Here is a 15,009-nt window from a genome sequence, read left to right on the forward strand (position 1 = left end):
CCCACTGTACTCATCCCTTATTAGACACATTATAGAATACAATGCCTCATTGGTATGTACCTCTCAAGACATCTGCAACAACTGGAAAGGCTGCAGAAATACCTCACTTAAAGAATCACAGGCCTAAAGCAGATGCCCTATGCAGATGACCTTAAAAAACTCCAGCTTTACTCCGTTGCATATCGTCTACTCTGAGGCGATCTCTGCTTAACATACAAGGCCATGTCAAACCCAGAGCTGTTGGACATACTACACTTAAAGAAATCCCAATCCCTCAGAGCCACACGCTCCAGGGATATAAATCTTGTCATCTCAATAAACAAAACATGCTGGAGGGATAGGTTCCTGATCCAGCGACTCTCCAGACTCTGGAATAGACTGACCATATATGTCAAGCAGAGCGCCTCTTTGGCCCTCTTCAAAAGGAACCTTGATGACTGGATGGTAGTAAGGAAATTCACCCCGGGGATCATGTCAGTCACCCTGCTAGACAGGGGTCCAGGGAAGTAAATAATGTAGGAAGAAATAGGCAGGTAATTGTTATGGCTAGGCTTGTATAGGCCCTAGGGCCAATAGCCTAGTACCAACCTATGAACCTATGAACCTATGACCAAGCTTTTTAAATCACAGAAACTCTGGAAATATGTGTTTTAGGTAGAATTAGCTAAAGGCAGCAAGAAAGTCCAGAAAAATGATACTTAATCACTCCAAAGTCTCTCTTTTGTCTCTCTGGTGCTGTAGACCTCTGCAGGGCACCAGGCAGGAGCTTGCTGAGATGTATACTAGTGCAAAAATGATGCAAATGCGAGTTTTATAGCAGGGAAATGAAAGAGATAGAAATTAGACCAAAAATGGCCAAAAAACTACTAGCTTCTGGGCTGAAACCACTACTCAAGGGACAAATAGGCTGTTCAAAGCTCCCTCACTCACAGTGAACAGAGAAACTTCCTTCTATCCAAGTAAGGTATGGGCAAACACAGACATTTGTAACACAGCCATGAGTTCAGCACAGACCTGAAAATTGGACTATACTAGATTAGAAGGGTGGAAAACAAGTAATTTTTCAGAAAATAAAGCAGAAACAATAAAAAAAAACTTTAAATGCACATAAATTGCTATCCCACTTGAGTGTGTAGCCTACAAGAATTAAACAGGTAAATTAAACACAAAAATGACTTTGTTAAACTGCAGGTAGTAAAATAAGGGCAATAAGTAGCTGAAAAAAAGCGTTTTAATCACAGAAACTCTAGAAAATTGGCATTTTAGGTGGAATTAGCTACAGACAGCAAGAGAATGCAGAAAAATAATACTTAATCACTACAAAGTCTCCCCTTTGTCTCACTGCTGCTGTAGAACTCTGTAGTGCATGAGGCAGGAGCTTGCTGAGCTGCATACTAGGACAAAAACCTTGCAAATGCAGGTTTTATAGTAGGGAAATAAAAGAGATAGAAATTAGCCCAAAATGGCCAATAAACTACTAACTTCTGGGCTGAAACCAGTACTCCAGGGACTGATAGGCAGCTCAAAGCTACCTCTCTCACAGTGAACAGACCTCTGATACCTCTCTCCATCCTGGAGATCTATAGAGCACATCCAATTGTCTTTCCCCAGAAAGGGAAGTATTGACTTGAAGTGTGACCATCCAGATCTTCGTCTTTTTCACTGACTTGTTTTGTCTACTTAGGTCCAGAATAAGTCTCCAGTCCCCTGTTTTCTTTGAAACTAAAAAGAACCTTGAGTAAGTTCTGGTCCCTCTTTGGTCTGCTGGGACTGGCTGGATTACTCTTTTGTACAGCAACCTTTAGACCTCTAAGGCCACTAGGTCCCTGTGAGTGGGTGGAACGTCAGGGATTTTCTTTACTAAAGGGGGTGGGGTGATAAAGAGAATAGAGTATCCTCCAGATATTATGCTTTGTACCCAGCTGTCTTTTGTTATTTTTAGCCAGGCTCAAATTGGACTATACTAGCTTAGAAAGGTGGAAAACAAGTATATGTTTTGGGATTTTGTTTTGTTTTTTTCAGAAAAAAATCAGATAGAATAAAAAAAACACTTTAAATGTACAGAAATGGCTATCACACTTGAGTGTGTAGCCTACAACCTTTAGACAGATAATCTAAACACAAAAATGACTTTGCTAAAGTGCAGGTAGTAAAATAAGTACAATATGTAGCTGAAACAAGGTTTTTAAATCACAGAAACAATAGATAATCTGTGTTTTATGTGGAATTAGCTAAATGCAGCAAGAGAATGCAGAAAAATAATACTTAATCACTCCAAAGTCTCTCTTTTGTCTCTCTCTGTTGCTGTAGAATTTTAAAGGGCACCAGGCAGGAGCTTGCTGAGCTGTATTCTAGCACAAGAACCTCAAAAATGCAGGTTTTATAGCAGGGAAATGAAAGAGATAGAAAGTAGGCCAACTTGGTCAATAAACTGCTAATTTCTGGGCTGAAATCAATCCTCCAGGGAAAGATAGGCTGCTCAAAGCTCCCTCTCTCACAGTGAACAGAGAAACTTCCTTCTATCCAAGTAAGGTATTGGCAAACACAGAAACTTGTAACACAGCCCTGAATTCAGCATTAACCTAAAAACTGGACTATACTAGCTTAGAAAGGCGGGAAAAGAAGTTTTTTTTTTTTGTATTTTTTCTGAAAATAAAACAGATACAATTAAAAAACACTTTAAATGCACAAAAATGGCTTTCACACTTGAATGTGTAGCCTACAACAGTTGAACAGGTAATTTAAACAAAAACAACTTTGTTAAAGTGCAGGCTGTAAAATAAGTACAATATGTAGCTGAAACAAGCTTTTTAAATCACAGAAACGCTAGACAATTGGCATCTTAAGTGGAATTAGCTAAAGGCAGCAAGAGAATGCAGAAAAAATATACCTAATCATTCCAAAGTCTCTCTTATGTCTATCTGCTGCTGTAGAACTCTGCAGGGCACCAGGCAGGAGCTTGCTGAGATGTATAGTAATGCAAAAACCTCACAAATGTGGGTTTTATAGCAGGGAAATGAAAGAGATAGAAATTAGGCCAAAATGGCCAATAAACTACTACTTTCTGGGCTGAAACCACTCCTCCAGAGAAAGACAGGCTGCTCAAAGCTCCCTCTCTCACAGTGAAAAGAGAAACTTCCTTCTATCCAAGTAAGGTATGAGCAAACAGAAAAACTTGTAACACAGCCCTGAATTCAGCCCTAACCTGAAAACTGAACTATACTAGCTTAGAAAGGTGGGAAAATAAGTATTTTTTTGTTTTTTTCCAGAAAATAAAGCAGATACAATCAAAAAACACTTTAAATGCATAAAAATGGCTATCGCACTTGAGTGAGTAGCCTACAACAGTTAAACAGGCAATTTAAACACAAAAATGACTTTGTTAAAGTGCAGGCAATAATATAAGTACAATATGTAGCTGAGCCAAGCTTTTTAAATGAAAGAAACTGTAGAAAATTGGAGTTTTAGGCAGAATTAGCTAAAGGCAGCAGGAGATTACAGAAAAATGATAATTAATAACTCCAAAGTCTCTCTTCTGTCATTCTGCTGATGTAGAACTCTGCAGGGCACCAGGCAGGAGCTTGCTGAGCTGTATACTAGCGCAGAAACCTCACAAATGCATGCTTTATAGCAGGAAAATGAAAGAGATAGAAATTAGCTCAAAATGCCAATAAACTACTAATTACAGGGCTGAACCCACTCCTCCATTGACAGATAGGCTGCTCAAAGCTCCCTCTCTCACAGTGAGCAGAGAAACTTCCTTCTGTCCAAGTAAGGTATGGGCAAACACAGAAACTTGTAACACAGCCCTGAATTCAGCACTAACCTAAAAACCGGACTATACTACATTAGAGAGGGTGGAAAACCATTTATTTTTCAGAAAATAAAGCAGAAACAATCAAAAAAAACTTTAAATGCACATAAATTGCTATCCCATTTGAGTGTGTAGCCTACAAGAATTAAACAGGTAATTTAAACACAAAAATGACGTTGTTAAAGTGCAGGCAGTAAAATAAGTGCAATAAGTAACTGAAAAAAGCTTTTTAAATCACAGAAACTCTAGAAAATTGGCATTTTAGGTGGAATTAGCTAAAGACAGAAAGGGAATTCAAAAAAAATGATACTTAACTCCAACGTCTCTCTTTTGTCATTCTGCTGCTGTAGAACTCTGCAGTGCACTAGACAGGAGCTTGCTGAGCTGTATACTAGCACAAAACCTTGCAAATGCTTGTTTTATAGTAGGGAAATGAAAGAGATAGAAATTAGCCCAAAATGGCCAATAAACAACTAACTTCTGGGCGGAAACCAGCACTCCAGGACAGATAGGCTGCTCAAAGCTACCTCTCTCCAAGTGAACAGAGAAACTTCCTACCATCCAAGTAAGGTATTGGCAAACACAGAAACTTGTAACACAGCCCTGAATTCAGCACTAACCTGAAAACTGGACTATACTAGCTTAGAAAGGTGGAAAGCAAGTATATGTGTTGGGTTTTTATTTCAGAAAAAAAGAAGATATAATCAAAAAAATTCTTTAAATATACAGAAATGGCTATCACACTTGAGCGTGTAGCCTACAACAGTTAAACAGGTAATCTAAACAAAAAATGACTTTGTTAAAGTGCAGGTAGTAAAATAAGTACAATTTGTAGCTGAAACAAGGTTTTTAAATCACAGAAACTCTAGATAATTGGTGTTTTAGGCAGAATTAGCTATAGGCAGCAAGAGAATGCAGAAAAATGATACTTAATCACTCCAAAGTCTCTCTTTTGTCTCTTTACTGCTGTAGAACTCTACAGGGCACCAGGCAGGAGCTTGCTGAGCTGTATACTAGTGCAAATATCTAAAAAATATGGGTTTTATAACAGGGAAAAACTGCTAATATTTGGGCTGAAACCAATCCTCCAGGGAAAGATAAGCTGCTCAAAGCTCCCTCTCTCTCACAGTGAACAGAGACACTTCCTTCTATCCAAGTAAGGTATGGACAAACACAGAAACTTGTAACACAGCCCTGAATTCAGCATTAACCTAAAAACTGGACTATATTAGCTTAGAAAGGTGGGAAAACAAGTATTTATTTCTGAAAATAAAGCAGATACAATACAAAACTCATAAAATGCACAAAATTGGCTTTCACACTTAAAGGTGTAGCCTACATCAGTTGAAGAGGTAATTTAAATAAAAAAACAACTTTGTTAAAGTGCAGAATGTAAAATAAGTGCAAAATGTAGCTGAAACAAGCTCTTTAAATCACAGAAACTCTAGAAAATTAGCGTGTTAGGCAGAATTAGCTAAAGGAAGTAAGAGAATGCAGAAAAATGATACTTAATCACTCCAAAGTCTCTCTTTTGTCTATCTGCTGCTGTAGAATTTTGCAGGGCACCAGACAGGAGCTTGCTGAGCTGTATACTAGCGCAAAATCCTCACAAATGTGGGTTTTATAGCAGGGACATGAAAGAGATAGAAATTAGCCCAAAATGGCCAATAAACTACTAACTTCTGGGCTGAAACCAGTACTCCAGGGACAGATAGGCTGCTCAAAGCTACCTCTCTCACAGTGAACAGAGACACTTCCTTCTATCCAAGTAAGGTATTGGCAAACATAGAAACTTGTAACACAGCCCTGAATTCAGCAATAAACTGAAAACTGGACTATACTAGCGTAGATAGGCAGAAAAAAAGTATATGTTTTTGGGGGTTTTTTGTTTGTTTTATCAGAAAAAAAAGCATATAGAATAAAAAAAAAACACTTTAACTGGAGCGTGTAGCCTACAACAGTTAAACAGGTAATCTAAACACAAAAAGGACTTTGTTAAAGTGCAGGCAGTAAAATAAGTACAATATGTAGCTGAAACAAGGTGTTTAAATCACAGAAACTCTAGATAATCTGTGTTTTAGGCAGAATTAGCTAAAGGCAGCAAGAGAATGCAAAAAAGTGATACTTAATCACTCCAAAGTCTCTCTTTTGTCTATCTGCTGCTGTAAAATTCTACAGGGCACCAGTCAGGAGATGGTGAGCTGTATACTATCTCAAAAAACTAACAAATGTGGGTTTTATAGCAGGGAAATGAAAGAGATTGAAATTAGGCCAAATTGGCCAATAAACTACTAATTTCTGGGCTGAAACAACCACTCCTCCAGGTGAAGATAGGCTGCTCAAAGCTCCCTCTCTCACAGTAAACAGAGAAACTTCCTTCTATCCAAGTAAGGCATGGGCAAACACAGAAACTTGTAATGCAGACCTGAATTCATCACTAACCTAAAAACTGGACTATACTAGCTTAGAAAGGCGGGAAAACAAGTATTTTTTTTTTTTGTATTTTTTTCTGAAAATAAATCAGATACAATCAAAAAACACTTTAAATGCATAAAAATGTCTATCGCACTTGAGTGTGTAGCCTACAGTAGTTAAACAGGTAATTTAAACACAAAAATTACTTTGTTAAAGTGCAGGCAGTAATATAAGTACAATATGCAGCTGAAACAAGCTTTTTAAATGACAGAAACTGTAGAAAATTGGAGTTTTAGGCATAATTAGCTAAAGGCAGCAGGAGAATACAGAAAAATGATACTTAATAACTCCAAAGTCTCTCTTTTGTCATTCCACTGCTGTAGAACTCTGCAGGGCACAGGGCAGGACCTTGCTGAGCTGTATACTAGCGCAAAATCCTCGCAAATGCGGGTTTTATAGCAGGGAAATTAAAAAGATAGAAATTAGCCCAAAATGGCCAATAAACTACTAATTTCTGGGCTGAAATCACTCCTCCAGGGACAGATAGGCTGCTCAAATCTCCCTGTTTCTAAACAGAAACTTGTAACACAGCCCTGAATTCAGCACTGACCTAAAAACTGGACTATACTAGCTTAAAAAGGGCGGAAAACAAGTATTTTTTTTTTGTTTTTTTTCAGAAAACAAAGCAGAAACAATCAAAAAAGAAAAACTTTAAGTGCACAGAAATTGCTATCACACTTGAGTGTGTAGCCTACAATAGTTAAACAGGTAAGTTAAACACAAAAACGACTTTGCTAAAGTGCAGGCAGTAAAATATGTACAATAAGTAGCTGAAAAAAGCTTTTTAAATTACAGAAAATCTAGAAAATTGGCATTTTAGGTGGAATTTGTTAAAGGCAGCAAGAGAATGCAGAAAAATGATGCTTAATCACTATAAAGTCTCCCTTTGTCTCTCTGCAGCTATAGAACTCTGCAGTGCACTAGGAAGGAGGTTGCTGAGCTGTATACTAGCACACAAACCTCGCAAATGTTTGTTTTATAGCAGGGAAATGAAAGAGATTGAAATTAGCCCAAAATGACCAATAAACTATTAATGTCTGGGCTGAAACCAGTACTCCAAGGACAGCTAGGCTGCTCAAAGCTACCTCTCTCACAGTGAATAGAGAAAGGTCCTGCTATCCAATTAAGGTATTGGCAAACACAGAAAATTGTAACACAGCCCTGAATTCAGCACTAACTGGAAAACTTGACCATACTAGCTTAGAAAGTCGGAAAAACAAGTATATATTTTTTTGTTTGTTTTTTCAGGAAAAAAGCAGAAAGAATCAAAAAAAACTTTGAATGTACAGACATGGCTATCACACTTGAGTGTGTAGCCTACAACAGTTAAACAGGTAATCTAAACACAAAAATGACTTTGTTAAAGTGCAGGCAGTAAAATAAGTACAACATGTAGCTGAAACAAGCATTTTAAATCACAAAAACTCTAGAAAATCACAGTTTTAGGTGAAAATAGTTAAGGCAGCAAGAAAATGCAGAAAAGTGATACTTAATCACTCAAAACGTCTCTCATTTGTCTCTCTGGCGCTGTATAACTCTGCAGGGCACCAGGCAGGAGATTGCTGAGCTGTATACTAGTGCAAAAACCTTGAAAATAAGGCTTTTATAGCAGGGAAATGAAAGAGATAGAAATTAGCCCAAAATGGCGAATAAAGTACTAATTTCTGGGCTGAAACCACTACTCAAGGGACAGATAGGCTTCTCAAAGATCCCTCTCTCACAGTGAACAGAGAAACTTCCTTCTATCCAAGTAAGGTATGGGCAAACACAGAAAGTTGTAACACAGCCCTGAATTCAGCACAAACCTGAAAACTGGTCTATACCAGCTGAGAAAGGAGGGGAAAACAAGTATTTTTTTTTTGTTTTGTTTTCGAAAATAAAGCAGATACAGTAAAAAAAAACCATTTTAAATGCACAGAAATGGCTATCACACTTGAGTGTGTAGCCTACAACAGTTAAACAGGTAATTTAAACACAAAAATGACTTTGTTAAAGTGCAGGCAGTAAAATAAGTACAATATGTAGCTGAAAGGATCTTTTTAAATCACAAAAACTCTAGAAAATCAGCATTTTAGGTGGAAATATCTGAAGGCAGCAACAAAATGCAGAAAAATTATGCTTAATCACTACAAAGTCTCCCTTTTGTCTCTCTGCTGCTTAAGAACTATGCAGTGCACTAGGCAGGAGGTTACTGAGCTGTATACTAGCACACAAACCTCACAAAAGTGGGTTGTATAGCAGGGAAATGAAAGAGATTGAAATGATACCAAAATGGCCAATAAACTATTAATTTCGGGGCTGAAACCAGGACTCCAGGGACAAATAGGCTTCTCAAAGCTACCTCTCTCACAGTGAACAGAGAAACTTCCTTCTATCCAAGTAAGGTATTGGCAAACACAGAAACTTGTAACACAGCCCTGAATTCAGCACCAACTGGAAAACTTGACTATACTAGCTTAGAAAGTCGGAAAAACAAGTATATTTTTTGTTTATTTTTTTAGAAAAAAAGCAGATAAAATCAAAAAAACACTTTAAATGTACAGAAATGGCTATCACACTTGAGTCTGTAGCCTACAACAGTTAAACAGGTAATCTAAACACAAAACTGAATTTGTTAAAGTGCAGGCAGTAAAATTAGTACAATATGTAGCTGAAACAAGCTTTTTAAATCACAAAAACTCAAGAAAATCAGCGTTTTAGGTGGAAATAGCTAAAGGCAGCAAGAAAATGCAGAAAAATGTTACTTAAATACTCAAAAACTCTCTCTTATGTCTCTCTGCTGCTATAGAACTCTGCATTCACCCGGCAGGAGTTTGCTTAGCTGTATACTAGTGCAAAAACCTTGAAAATGCGGCTTTTATAGCAGGGAAATGAAACAGATAGAAATTAGCCCATAATAGCCAATAAACTGCAAATTACCGGGCTGAAACCATTCCTTCAGGCACAGATAGGCTGCTCAAAGCTCCATCTCTCACAGTGAACAGAGACACTTCCTATACTCCAAGTAAGGTATGTGCAAACAAAGAAACTTGTAACACAGCCCTGAATTCAGCACTAACTGTAAAACTGGACTATACTAGCTTAAAATGGTGGGAAAACAAGTATTTGTTTTTCTTTTTTTTTCTGAAAATAAAGTGTGGGCAGTAAATTAAGTACAATATGTAGCTGAAACAAGCTTATTAAATCACAGAAACTCTAGAAAATTGGTGTTTTAGGTGGAATTAGCTAAAGGCAGCTGAGAAAGGAGGGAAAACAAGTATTTTTTTGTTTTTTTTTTAAAATAAAGCAGATACTATCAAAAAAACATTTTAAATGCACAGAAATGGCTATCACACTTGAGTGTGTAGCCTACAATAGTTAAACAGGTAATTTAAACACATAAATGACTTTGCTAAAGTGCAGGAAGTAAAATTAGTACAATAAGTCACTGAAAAAAGCTTTTTTAAATTACAGAAAATCTAGAAAATTGGCATTTTAGGTGGAATTAGATAAAGGCAGCAAGAGAATGCAGAAAAATGATGCTTAATCACTATAACGTCTCCCTTTTGTCTCTCTACAGCTAAAGAACTCTGCAATACACTAGGCAGGATCTTGCTGAGCTGTATACTAGCACAAAAACCTCACAAATGTGGGTTTTATAGCAGGGAAATGAAAGAGATTGAAATTAGCCCAAAATGACCAATAAACTATTACTTTTGGGGCTGAAACCAGTACTCCAGGGACAGTTAGGCTGCTCAAAGCTACCTCTCTCACAGTGAACAGAGAAAGGTCCTTCTATTCAATTAAGGTATTGGCAAACACAGAAACTTGTAACACAGCCCTGAATTCAGCACCAACTGGAAAACTTGACTATACTAGCTTAGAAAGTCGGAAAAACAAGTACATTTTTTTGTTTGTTTTTTTAGAAAAAAAAGCAGATAAAATCAAAAAAACACTTTAAATGTACAGAAATGGCTATCACACTTGAGTTTGTAGCCTACAACAGTTAAACAGGTAATCTAAACACAAAAATTACTTTGTTAAAGTGCAGACAGTAAAATAAGTACAATATGTAGCTGAAACAAGCTTTTTAAATCACAAAAACTCGAGAAAATCAGCGTTTTAGCTGGAAATAGCTAAAGGCAGCAAGAAAATGCAGAAAAATGTTACTTAAATACTCAAAAAGTCTCTCTTATGTCTCTCTGCTGCTATAGAACTCTGCAGGCACCCGGCAGGAGTTTGCTGACCTGTATAGTAGTGCAAAAACCTTGAAAATGCGGCTTTTATAACAGGGAAATGAAACAGGTAGAAATTAGCCCATGATGGCCAATAAACTACTAATTACCGGGCTGAAACCACTCCTCCAGGCACAGATAGGCTGCTCAAAGCTCCATCTCTCACAGTGAACAGAGACACTTCCTATACTCCAAGTAAGGTATGTGCAAACAGAGAAACTTGCAACACAGCCCTGAATTCAGCACTAACTGTAAAACTGGACTATACTAGCTTAAAATGGTGGGAAAACAAGTATTTGTTTTTGTTTTTTTTCGGAAAATAAAGCAGATACAATACAAAAGCTCTTTAAATGCACAGAAATGGCTATCACACTTGAGTGCGTAGCCTACTACAGTTGAACAGGTAATTTAAAACATAAACAACTTTGTTAAAGTGTGGGCAGTAAAATAAGTACAATATGTAGCTAAAACAAGCTTTTTAAATCACAGAAACTCTAGAAAATTGGCGTTTTAGGAGGAATTAGCTAAGGGCAGCAAGAGAATGCAGAAAAATGATACTTAATCACTCCAAGGTCTCTTTTTTCTCTCTCTGCTGCTGTAGAACTCTACAGGGCACCAGGCAGGAGCTTGCTCAGCTGTATACTAGTGCAAAAACCTCACACAGATGCCATATGCTGCTCGGTTAAAAAAACTCCAGCTCTACTCAGTTGCATACCGCCTACTTTGAGGCGATCTATGCCTGACATACAAAGCTATGTCAAATCCAGAATTAATGGACATGCTCCACCTCAGTAAATCTAAATCCTTTAGAGCCACACGCTCGAGGGACATGAACCTCAGCACAGAAATAAATAGAACTTGCTGGAGGGACAGGTTCATAACCCAGAGGCTCCCTTCGCTCTGGAATAGAATTCCAGTTCATGTGAGGCAGAGCACCTCACTGAATCTCTTCAAGAAGAATCTCAACAAGTGGATGGGGGATCGTAGGTTTGTCCCAGGGATTACTCCCGTGTCACTATTAGACAGAGGCACAGTAAACTAAACCTTAAAAAGGGCACAGTATACTCAAATCAAGGGGTGGCATAAGCCATACAGAATTGGGCTAGGCCTAGAATTGCCCCAGGGCAGATAGCCTAGTATGAACCTATGAACCTATGAACCTATAAACAAATGTGGGTCTTATAGCAGGGAAATGAAAGAGATAGAAATTATCCCAAAATGGCCAATAAACTACTCATTTCTGGGCTGAAACAGCTCTTCCAGGGGCAGATAGGCTGCTCAAGGCTGCCTCTCTCACAGTGAACAGAGAAACTTCCTTCTATCCAAGTAAGGTATACGTAAACAGAGAAACTTGTAACACAGCCCTGAATTCAGCACAAACCTGAAAACTGGACTATACTAGCTTAGAAAGGTGGGAAACCAATATTTTTTTTTTGTTTTTTTCAGAAAATAAAGCAGATACAATCAAAAAACACTTTAAATGCATAAAAATGGCTATCACACTTGAGTGTGTAGCCTACAACAGTTAAACAGGTAATTTAAACACAAAAATGACTCTGTTAAAGTGCAGGCAGTAATATAAGTACAATATGTAGCTGAAACAAGCTTTTTAAATGACAGAAACTAGAAAATTGGAGTTTTAGGCAGAATTAGCTAAAGGCAGCACAAGAATAGAGAAAATTATACTTAATAACTCCAAAGTCTCTCTTTTGTTATTCTGCTACTGTAGAACTCTGCAGAGTACCAGGCAGGAGCTTGCTGAGCTGTATAGTAGCACAAAATCCTTGCAAATGGGGTTTAAAAGCAAGGAAATGAAAGAGATAGAAATTAGCCCAAAATGGCCAATAAACTACTAATTTCTGGGCTGAAACCACTCCTCCAGGGACAGATAGGCTGTTGACATCTCCCTCTATCGCAGTGAACAGAGAAACTTCTTTCTATCCAAGTAAGGTGTGGACAAACACAGAAACTAGTAAAACAACCCTGAATTCAGCACTAAACTAAAAACTGGACTATACTAGCTTAGAAAGGGCAGAAAATAAGTATTTTTTTCAGAAAATAAAGCAGAAACAATCAAAAAAGAAAAACTTTAAGTGCACATAAATTGCTATCACACTTGAGTGTGTAGCCTACAATAGTTAAACAGGTAATTTAAACACAACAATGACTTTGCTAAAGTGCAGGTGGTAAAATAAGTACAATAAGTAGCTGAAAAAAGCTTTTTACATCACAGAAACTCTGGAAAATTGGTGTTTTAGGCGGAATTAGCTAAAGGCTGTAAGAGAATACAGAAAAATTATGCTTAATCACTGCAATGCCTCCCTTTTGTCTCTCTGCTGCTGTAGAGCTCTGCAGGCACTAGGCAGGAGCTTGCTGAGCTGTATACTAGCACAAAAACCTTGCAAATGTGGGTTTTATAGCAGGGAAATGAAAGAGATTGAAATTAGCCCAAAACGGCCTGTAAACTATTAATTTCTGGGGTGAAACCACTTCTCCAGGGGGCAGATAGTCTGTTCAAAGCTCCCTCTCTCACAGTGAGCAGAGAAACTTCCTTCTATCCAAGTAAGGTATGGGCAAACAGAAACTAGTAACACAGCCCTGAATTCAGCACAAACCTGAAAACTGGACTATACTAGCTTAGAAAGGTGGGAAAATAAGGATTTTGTTTTTTTTTTTTTCAGAAAATAAAGCAGAAACAATCAAAAAAACTTTAAGTGCACAGAAATTGCTATCACACTTGAGTGTATAGCCTACAACAGTTAAACAGGTAATTTAAACACAAAAATAACTTTGTTAAAGTGTAGGCAGTAAAATAAGTACAATATGTAGCTGAAAAAAGCTTTTTAAACCACAGAAACTCTAGAAAATTGGTGTTTTAGGCGGTATTAGCTGAAGGCAGCAAGAGAATGTAGAAAATTGATACTTAATCACTACAAAGTCTCCTTTTTGTCTCCCTGCTGCTGTAGACCTCTGCAGTGCACTAGGCAGGAGCTTGCTGAGCTGTATACTAGCATAAAACCTTGCAAATGTGGGTTTTATATCAGGGAAATGAAAGAGATTGAAATTAGCCCAAAATGGACAATAAACTACTAATTTCTGGGCTGAAACCAGTACTCCAGGGACAGATTGGCTGCTCAGAGCTACCTCTCTCTCAGTGAACAAAGAAACTTCCTTCTATCCAAGAAAGGTATTGGTAAACACAGAAACTTGTAACACAACCCTGAATTAAGCACTAACTGGAAAACATAGGTTCATAGGTTCATAGGTCCATAGGTTCATACTAGGCTATCTGCCCTAGGGCATTTATAAGCCTAGCCAGAATGTGTTTGGCTTTCACCACCCATTTTAAATTTATTTTGCTATGCCCTTTTTCGAGGTTAGTATAATGTGTCTCTGTCTAACAGTGACACAGAAGTGATACCCGGGGTAAACCTACGATCTCCCATCCACTCATCAAGATTCCTCTTGAAGAGAGTCAATGAGGGACTCTGCCTAACCTGGACTGGGATTTTATTCCAGAGTGAAGGGAGCCTCTGGGTCATGAATCTGTCCCACCAGCATGTCCTATTTATTTCAGTGCTGAGGTTCAAGTCTCTCGAGCGCATAGCTCGATGGGATTTGGATTTTCTGAGGTGCAGCATGTCCATTAATTCCGGGTTGGACATGGCTTTATATGTCAGGCACAGATCACCTCTGAACAGGTGGTATGCCACTGAGTAGAGCTGGAGTTTCTTTAACCGAGCAGCATATGGCATCTGTTTGAGCCCTTTGATCCTCTTGGTGAGGTACTTTTGGGGTCTTTCCAGTTGCTGCAGGTGTCTGGTAAGGTACATCCCAAAAGGGGCATTGTACTCAATTATGGGCCTGAAGAGGGATGAGTAAAGAGGCACGATGACCTCCCCTGATCTAGATGTGAATCCCTTCATGATTAGGTGGGCTATATAAAATGTTTTTCTAACCACTTTGGCCACGTGGTTGTCAAATGAGAGATTGCTATCAACTTGGGTCCCAAGGTCCCTACTTACTTCTTCTGTACTTAATGGATTACCACCAATGTGGTAATTTGTGGGCACTTTGTTTTTGCCAAAGGGGATGACTATACACTTTTTGGCATTTAGCTTGAGGCCATGGCTCTGGCACCAGTTGTCTGTTTCTATGAGGCCCTTTTGGAGGATGCTTGTGTCGACTGGAGAGTCAATTATGGCGCCCAGTTTGCAGTCATCTGCGAACTTGGTCAGCCACAGTCCTTCCATGTTGGCCTGTACCTCCGAGAAATATATACCGAATAAGAGAGGTCCCAGGACTGAGCCTTGTGAGACACCACTTGTAACTGGTTTGGAGTCTGACATGGCTCCAGCAATTCTAACCATGTGGGTTCTGTCCTTGAGCCAGTTTGCAATCCATCTAGTGACATTAGGGGTTTATATTTAAGCTGGTAAGCTTATCTATAATGCCCGAGTGGGGTATTGTATCGAAGGCTTTTGCGAGGTCCAGGTAGGCTGTGTG

Source organism: Protopterus annectens, chromosome 1.part0 (assembly GCF_019279795.1).
Source record: "Protopterus annectens isolate FY-2018-M chromosome 1.part0, PAN1.0, whole genome shotgun sequence".
Classification (NCBI taxonomy): domain Eukaryota; kingdom Metazoa; phylum Chordata; order Ceratodontiformes; family Protopteridae; genus Protopterus; species Protopterus annectens.